Raw genomic sequence first — 8,715 nt, 5'->3', positions numbered from 1 at the left:
TCTCTATCATCTGTCAGCATCAGGAGTCCTGAAGCTGCAGAGTTTTTTAATTAACCCTCCTCCACCTCCTCCGTCTCCTCCTCCTCTCTCTGCCGCCCCCACCCCTCGTCTCCTCCCTTTCTATCTAGCAGTGGAGTGTGGAGACGAAGGCCGGAGGGAGAGAAGAAAGTGAGGAGAGAGGAGATAATGAGGAGATGGAGCTTAGTGTAAAGGAAGAGTCCAATGAGCAGATGGATGAGCGGAGGGTCGGGGGTAATTACCTGGAGTTCTAACTGCAGCTCCTCCCACCTGTACATCAGTCACATGACCCCAAAACTTTAAGTGAGACGATCAACTTCCTCCGATGCTGACATCCTGCGGTGTCATCGGGAAACCTTTGAAAGTGGGCGTTTCTGTCGCAGGGGTAAATAATACGAGGACCAGAAAACGCTGCTCAACATATTGTATCATTCAGGGACCTTAAAGTACCTTATGAGTCCAGTCTCGTGACGTTTTGCGATTTTCTTGAGGTATGACATTCCTGCCGATCAAGATCTTTGAGTATAGATGGATGGACGATTGGATGGATGGATGGATGGACGGATGGACGGATGGATGGACGGATGGATGGACGGATGGATGGATGGGTGGATGGATGGGTGGATGGAGGGATGGAGGGATGGACGATTGGATGGATGGAGGGATGGATGGATGGGCGATTGGATGGATGGACAGATGGATGGATGGATGGAAGATTCGATGGGTGGTCAGATGGATGGATGGATGGATAGATTGATCGATCTTTATCAATCTCTCGGGAGTTCCCTTAGGGAAATTAAGAGGATGGGTGGATGGATGGATAGATTGATCGATGTTTATCAATCTCTCGGGAGTTCCCTTAGGGAAATTAAGAATATTATATATTTATATATATGTATATATATTGATATCATTTATTATATATTATTATATTGTATGTTCAACAAGCCGATGATGTGTTTAAGGAACCTCCTGATCAACACTCCCTGATGCATTCAGAGTCGTTTTTGATCAATATCCTGTTTGGAAACCTTTCCAGGAGAGGACGATTGACATCCAGTGAGATGTCCCAGAAGTCAGACTTCTCGGAAAGCATTCTGTGATGCGTTCAAAGACTAATTTCACACTAGTATGACTCTATGGACAGACAGACTCTCATGACCAGTTCATGTTCCACGTTTTTTTTGTTTTTCAAATTTTTACTCCATATTTTTATCTTAAACATCTCAACATTTATTTCCTTCCACTTCCCTCTCTGCTTTCCTCACCCAGTGTCTCCAGTCCTCCCAGTGCTGCCGCCCACCCCCCCCCTCTCTTCCTCCCCCAGTCCTTTATGACCACATAAGACCATATCTTTTCTCTGCAGAGGGAGGCGGAGCTGCCACACTATAAATAGAAAGTAGAGAATAAAGGCGAAGTATTTCCAAGGGTCCCGGGGGGAGGGAGGGAGGAGGGGAGAGGGAGGGGAGTTGATGTCCACACAGTGTGGTGTCACCTCGGTGCGGCACAGCAAACAGGAAAAAAAAATCACCATAAAGTACGAGAGCGGACGTGGGTCAGAAGTCAACATTTCTGTTCCCTCAGAACATCGGAGAACATCACGTACTGTAGACCCATCACAGAATCTCCACAGCGTCTGGTCCTGATCTGAGTTGTCTAAGAAGAATCTCAGATCTTGACTTAGAGGAGATCAGGAGAAAACGAACCCTGATGGAAGAACGTGAGGAACTTGGAGGAAACGCTAAGGAAACCCATGGGAAGGAAACGCTAAACACAGAGGGAAGACAGAGGCGAACTGAAGGGAATGTCAAGAAAATAGAAAAAAACAAATGGGAAAACAGAGGGAAAAACAAGGTAATCTGAAGAAAACAGGATGAGGGTTTAAGAAACATCGAGGAAGGAAGGGTATTAGAGCTGAGCAGATCAGAGGGTCAGATAGAGAAGGGCAGTTTGACCTCAGAGGAGATGATTGGTCGCTGAAACAAAAGGAAAAAAACAAAACAAAACACAGAAAAGAATCATGGCAGAATCTCAGACGATGGTAAGAAATACATGAAGGAACGTGAGAGAAAGGATCGTGTGAAGGTAACCTTGGAGAAATCGGTGGTAAAACGTGATATCACCTCAGGATCTGAGCTGTCCAATCAGGAACAACCATCTCTCAGACGACCTGTCTTCTTTCATATAAAACAGAAAAACAATAGAAAAAGTAAAAGAAAAAGATTTTTCTCCTGCTTCGGGCTTTGGGGGATTTTTCCCGTCTTTGTGTTAAAGTTTGTCTCTGAGTGAAACTGATAAGAAGACGAGTCTGAAGTTTAAATAAAAACAATTTGAGATTCGGAGATCCGACCAAAGCTGAAGAGCTTCACAGAGATTCACATCAGAAAAAGAGCACGAACCATGTCAGATGTTTGGAGGTGGAGTTTTCACCTGGGATCATTTATCTGTTTAGGAGCAGGAGAACTGATCAATACGAAGATTGATCGTCTGTCCCTCGTCTTTTGGTGTGAAGGTGTTGTCTCTCCTCCATCTTTATTTTCATCCAGCTCTTTGTTTTTCTAACACCATCGATTTTTATGTTTTCAACATCTTCACCCTTCACACCCGTGATGGGCCATAACAGAGTTGTTTACACCTCGATACGATACCGATTTTTTTTTGCAAATTTTATTCAATATCATATTTTGTGTGATTTGTTTTAGCCTTTGATTTTTTTTCTAAACACATGACAAATACTGACAATTTTTACTTTAATATGTATTTTTCATATGACATATTAGTCATAACAAATTACTTTAGTAATGGAGTCACCGCCCTCTTCTGGTTGGTGGTCACATGACATGAATGGATCAGTTAAATTTTGGTAAGTTAGCGACGTACCGTTACCGGTAACACATGCTAATGAACTTTTTCTCTTGTTAATTAGTATCGATACTTTCTGAGGGTAATGGAAACTCGATCAGTACTCGTGTAAGTATGGATATACCAATACCACTGAATCAATACTTCCATCACTACTTCACAGCTTAAACAGGTCAGTTAGATCAGAGATGCCAAACATACGGCCTGCAGGCCAAAACCGGCTGGCTAGGTAGTTTAATTCGGCCCGCTTGAAATTATATTTCATTAAATATAAATATATTTTTAATACACTTGTACTTATTTGCGAGAAAAGCCCACTTGACATCTAATAAGGCTGTATGTGGGCCATGAACCAAAAACAGTTTGACCCCCCCCCTGGGTTAGACCATCGTTTTTTGGTAACGTGGTCCTTCATGTCTGGGGTCCTACAGTACCAGGATCTTGTCGTAGCGGGGTCTTTAAGCACTCGTCTCTTAGCTCTAAGATCTTTCAGAACCAGGATCATTGATTCATTGTTGGTTATGGATGTTTTCTGATGTTTTTTTCATATTCAGTCCCAGGTTCCTGGTGCTGACCTTGGTTCCAAGCCCTGTTCCTGGTTCCCGGCGCTGTCCCCATGTTCCTGGTACCAGCTCTTGTTGAGTTGATAAGCATGAAATTGGGGTCAGAGAAGAAAAAAAGTCTTTTTTTTAACTCAAGAAGAAACCTGGCAGACACAGACTCAGAGATGAGCTTGGATCCGCCTCGGGCTCTGGAGGAAAGACAACTGTGGAGAAGGTGGAGATGGGAGAGGTGAGGAGACGATCCAAGATGAGAGGTGTCAGAGTTGTGTGAGGGCCAGTTCACATCGGGGCATCTTCCAAACGGACCAAAGGTCAAAACCCATCTTCACTCCATCGAACTCTCGGCCTTCATCGTCCAGGACATTCTTTGAGTTGGTGCAGTTTTACTTCAAACTTTATGAGGAAGGACGCACTTTGAAAAGACAACCAATCATCCTGACCCAGTTTGTAAGTACAACTCTTAATTATAAAAAAAAACTGCATTTACAGTTAAAGACAAAAGTTGTAGAAAATGTTGACATGAGTTCCATTCTCACCTGGAAAATCACTAGAATCTAAAAATCAAATATATGTATTCATATATGTATATATAATATATGTATATATACGTATGATGCTTCAAATAGGGTCACCCTCTGTCTGCACCCTCCCTACACCCCCATCCACCCTCTGTCTGCACCCTCCCTGCACCCCCATCAGGACATTTAAAAAAAAAAAAGTTGAACCAAAAGTAAAAAAAAAAAAAAAAAAGTTGAACCAAAATTGTTTCTGTTTCCACTGCGTCCAATCAGAATCCATCCTGAGATTTCATCGGTGGTTTGTACAACCACATGCGGGACGTTCGCGAAATGAAAAATGCATTTGATCACAATCACTTACCCTCCTTTTATTTCTCACTGGCAACATCATGGCACCCTAGCAACTGCCCACGGCAACGTGGCAACCATTTATCAATGTCTGTTTTAATGTTGTGATAGGAAGCAACTGGAAAAGCCTTAGCAACCATCAGCGCCACCTTAGCAACCATTCCCAACAGCACGACTGGTACTGAAGAGACAAGGAACCACAGCTTTTCCAGGTCATTTATAAAGTCATTAAGGACGTTTCAGGATTGACATTCCAGGAGAATTTTTATTTCTTTTTCCGATCGTTCAAGACAATTATTGATTTGGAATACTTCCAGAATATTTCCGATTAATGTTAAAGACAGCACATCCAAGTTAACGGACCTTTCCCGATCCCAATCCAGGTGTTTCCCATATGTGTCCTTAACATTCAGAGGACGTTCTCAAAGGATGTCCATATTTTCTGGACGTTACCGGGACACTCAGGAGAGACATTTGCAGAGGAATTCTGGGAGGTTTCCAAAATCTTCTTGAACACTTCTAAAGCATAGCCAAAAATATTTTTGGAAATTTACCAAATGTAAGTTGGGTATTTCCAGAATGTTTCCCAGACATTTTGAGGACGTTAGGAAGGCATTTCTGGGACACTTGGGCAGCGTTTATAGGCTGTATTTATGACTTTTTATTCCACCGTTGAAAGGACGTTTTGGGTCTGTTCTTATAAACAGTTGCTAAAATCATTGAATCCTGACCTGAGTCGACGACCATCTGTGTATCCAATTTTTTCAAGAGTGAAGTTGTCTATGATATCTCAAATCCACGAGAACATTTGGACATTGGACCGTTCCAGTGGAGAAAAAACAAGATATTTGAAGTAAAAACAATGTCCACTCCGATTTTATTAGGCCTTTTAATCTGTTGGTCGAACATTTTAGTGGACAAAGGTGCCAGGATTGGGGCCCAACCAAATATTTGAATGTTATTTGCAAGTCTTCGTTGGCACTGTGTGCGTTTGTTAGCGAGTTCTACACAAGAGTAGTGCCTCAAACTTTGAAATCCACTCTGTCCTAGAAGCTCTCTGGAACGTTCCTCAGACTTTTCCAAGAACATTCCCAAACATTCTGATCCACTATCGTCACTTTCCAGAACTGTTAGCCAGCGACGGTAATGTGATGTCTTTGACAGATGGACGTGGACACAGGAGACGTTCCAGAAAGAGTTGTACATCCGAGACACAAAGAAGAGAGCGGTGTTTGTTAAATAAGATACAACAGGCCGTGATTGGTTGATCGTTTCCTTATTGATCCACTGATCAGGCGTAGATTTACTGCGTCTTTCTCAGTGAGTTCATTAGAGCGGTGACCTCTGACCTATTATAGATCCACCGAGTCCACGGAGGACGATTATGATGAGGGGACCTGTCCACACATATATTATGGTCATGTGATCAGCAGTAAATGATTGGCTTAAACCGTCGCACATCTGCTCAAAATACATTCAGACCAAGTGAATAATTGTTGACTAAAATAACATCAGGTGTGTGTGTGTGTGTGTGTGTATTTCCTTTTCCCACAATGCTTTGTTGTGTCTGACAGATGGTGATAATCACAACTGTCCCCAGGAGAAACAGAACAAACACACGCTCTAATGATCCTGATGCTCCCGTCTCTCCTTCTCAGCTGATCCAGGTCCAACCTCCTCCGGTGATGTCACTGCTGTTGTTCCTGTCACAACTTTTGGCTCTGATAAAAATCCAAACAGGTTTCGGTTAAACAGACTTTTTCTCTCCAACTCCAGAGTTCATAGAGGAAAACCAATCTTCTCAGCGTCTGGAGTCAAATGATCTCCCCGTCCCACTGCTGCCTCCTGTGGTCGATGTATGTCACGAAGATAAATCTGAACGATGAATATCAAACGTTTGATCTAAGTGATGGAGGCAGCAGCAGATCAATATCTCCTGTTTACCACCGCGGTAGAACTGATGATTTTCTCCCTGAGAGTGAGTCCAGGTGTGGTATATGAAAATGTTTCTATTTAAACTATTTGAAATGTTGAATAAGCGCTTCACATTAACTATTAACTCACATGAATCGTTTGACTTTTATTGTCTGGGTGCAGCTGTTTCCAGTCAGGCTGATTATGTGACAGTGAGTTTAACGTGTCAGTCAGTCAGTAACTCAACCACAATTCAAAAAAAGCCTCAACTGCCGCCTTAAACTTTAATGAGCTGCAACCTGAGGCAAGCTTTTCTACAGCCGTCCTTTCTGCCGATCAGTGACAATATGAGTTCACGAGAGAGAATCTTTGAAAGTTTCGGAGAACAAAAGCTTAGCTACATTTGTAAGTTTTACAAGGTTTTCATGAACACATCACATTCAGTATGATACTGTGTTGTATTTTGTACAATTGAAGTTAATGTTTTAGAACAGAAAGTTCAAATGAAAGAGAGACTTGGGGGAGAAGATCCTCCTTAAGTATTTGAATTTACCCATTAGCCGCTAACTTTTCCAAACTTGGAAGAAGAAGGTACAACTACTGCATTCATTAGCACGCTTGGACTTCTGGGAAAACTTTGACAGAAATGTAGTTTATAGTACAATTTGTCTTACAAATGTAGTGAAGTAAAAGTAATACTTTGTCAAAAGAATTATTACTCAAGTGAAGTAGAGTTACTTAAAAACTGTACCTTAGTACATTACTCGAGTAAATGTACTTTGTTACACCTCTGCAGTATAGGTCAAAGTAAGGCCAGAAATAGTAACGTGTTAGGCTCCACAGAGGCTAATGTGTGCTTAATGCTAAGAAGTAGCATTAAGCACACATTTAGCAGTTAGCCGCAAATATATAGTAGCTAAAAATATAAGGAAAACTGACCAAACTGCTGTAAATGAGTCCATAAATGTCTGAAGCAGACAGCTGGAAAAATTATGAATAAAAAGCTGTACATTTAGAAGTCAGTAACACAGGTTGTCGAGCCTGTGCACCCGGCTGACTCACAGATTTAAAAACTGTCCCCGGAATGCAGATTAAAACGGACCATCAGGTCCCAGCGGATGGACCAGGACGCGAGGGACAAAAGTCACAGACATATTTAAACAGATGTCTTTACCTCATCCTGCAGGAAGGTGTTTGTTCTGTCTCAGAACAAAGCACCTGAACGCACCGTTAGCTCCGCGTCTGTCTCTGTCCTAAATCCACCTGAGGGGTCGGACAACCTTCTGGAGGGAGGACGCACGTCCTTCACACAGGGGACGACGACGACGACAACCCGTGACTGTGCACTTTGCCTGCTGCTGCAGCGATGACTCAGCAACACGAAGAACAGAGGGTGAAGCCCCTGTGGACGGGTGGACGGAGACACAAAGACAAAGTCGTCCAACTGATGCATGATGTCAACACGACCAAACACAATCTGTGGACCTGTGTATCAGGTGAGTTATCCAGGAACATTTGGTTGACCCTGACGACCTCTGGTTGTGTTTTCTTCGCGCCTCCTGTTTGTTGCATTATTTATTGTGTTAAGTGTTCGCATCCTGCTGATTCGACAAAAAAGTCTCTCTTGTTCTCACTTTGTTTTAGCTTGACTTTTTACTTGTTTGTCTCAGGACCAATCAGTCTGCATTGCCAACTTTGGTCACTAGGCAGGACTTTTGTGTGAGGCGCTGCTACTGCTGCTACCGCAAACCAAACCAGTGACAGCTAAAACAAGAGCGAGAATTAATAAGAACGTCCTCCTTTACAATATTATTATCAGAAAGTTCCTTCAACCAATCGGTTTTGACCAGTCTCTCGTTAAACATTTACAGCATTGGACAATGCTATAAATGCTACGTTATGTTTTTTTTTCATTCCGTCCGTGACTTCCAGGGGCCGCGCCCCCCACTTTGGAAACCTCGGTGTTATTATATCGTTTCTGGTATTGATCTGTGTGGTATCTCCGTGGCTGCGCTGTGTCTCTGTGTTGCAGCAGTTTCACAAACAGACTAAATAATAAATGTTATAGTGGAAAATGAAAAAAAAGTAAGAAAGAAATTCTCTGCAGGTTTAGCCTGAACCTGTTCAAGGCCAAACACCAGCTGCCACCCCCAGGGGCTGATGGGAGGTGGAAGAGCAGGTGGGAGGGGGTGGGGGTGCACTTTCACACCTCTACACTGTTAGAAAATTGAACAGGAGGTTTTTACACTGACACAAAAGGTTGACAACAAAAAAAAGACAGAGGAAGAAGAATGTCTACGAGTAAAGGTGGAGGAGGAGCTGAATGTTGGGGAGAGAAACGACAAGAAACATGAGGTAGAGGAAGGAGGGATGAAGAAAAAGAAGGAGTAGAAATGTTAAAGGTGGAGGAAACAAGGAGTGAGAGGAGGAAATAGAAACAGGAAGTAGAGGAAGAGGAAAAGGAAGGATGAAGATGAGGCTGGGATGACAGC

Source organism: Cynoglossus semilaevis, chromosome 8, assembly GCF_000523025.1.
Source record: "Cynoglossus semilaevis isolate Cse_v1.0 chromosome 8, Cse_v1.0, whole genome shotgun sequence".
Lineage (NCBI taxonomy): Eukaryota > Metazoa > Chordata > Actinopteri > Pleuronectiformes > Cynoglossidae > Cynoglossus > Cynoglossus semilaevis.
The sequence above is the reverse complement of the archived record's forward strand: the minus strand, read 5'-3'. Positions refer to the sequence as shown.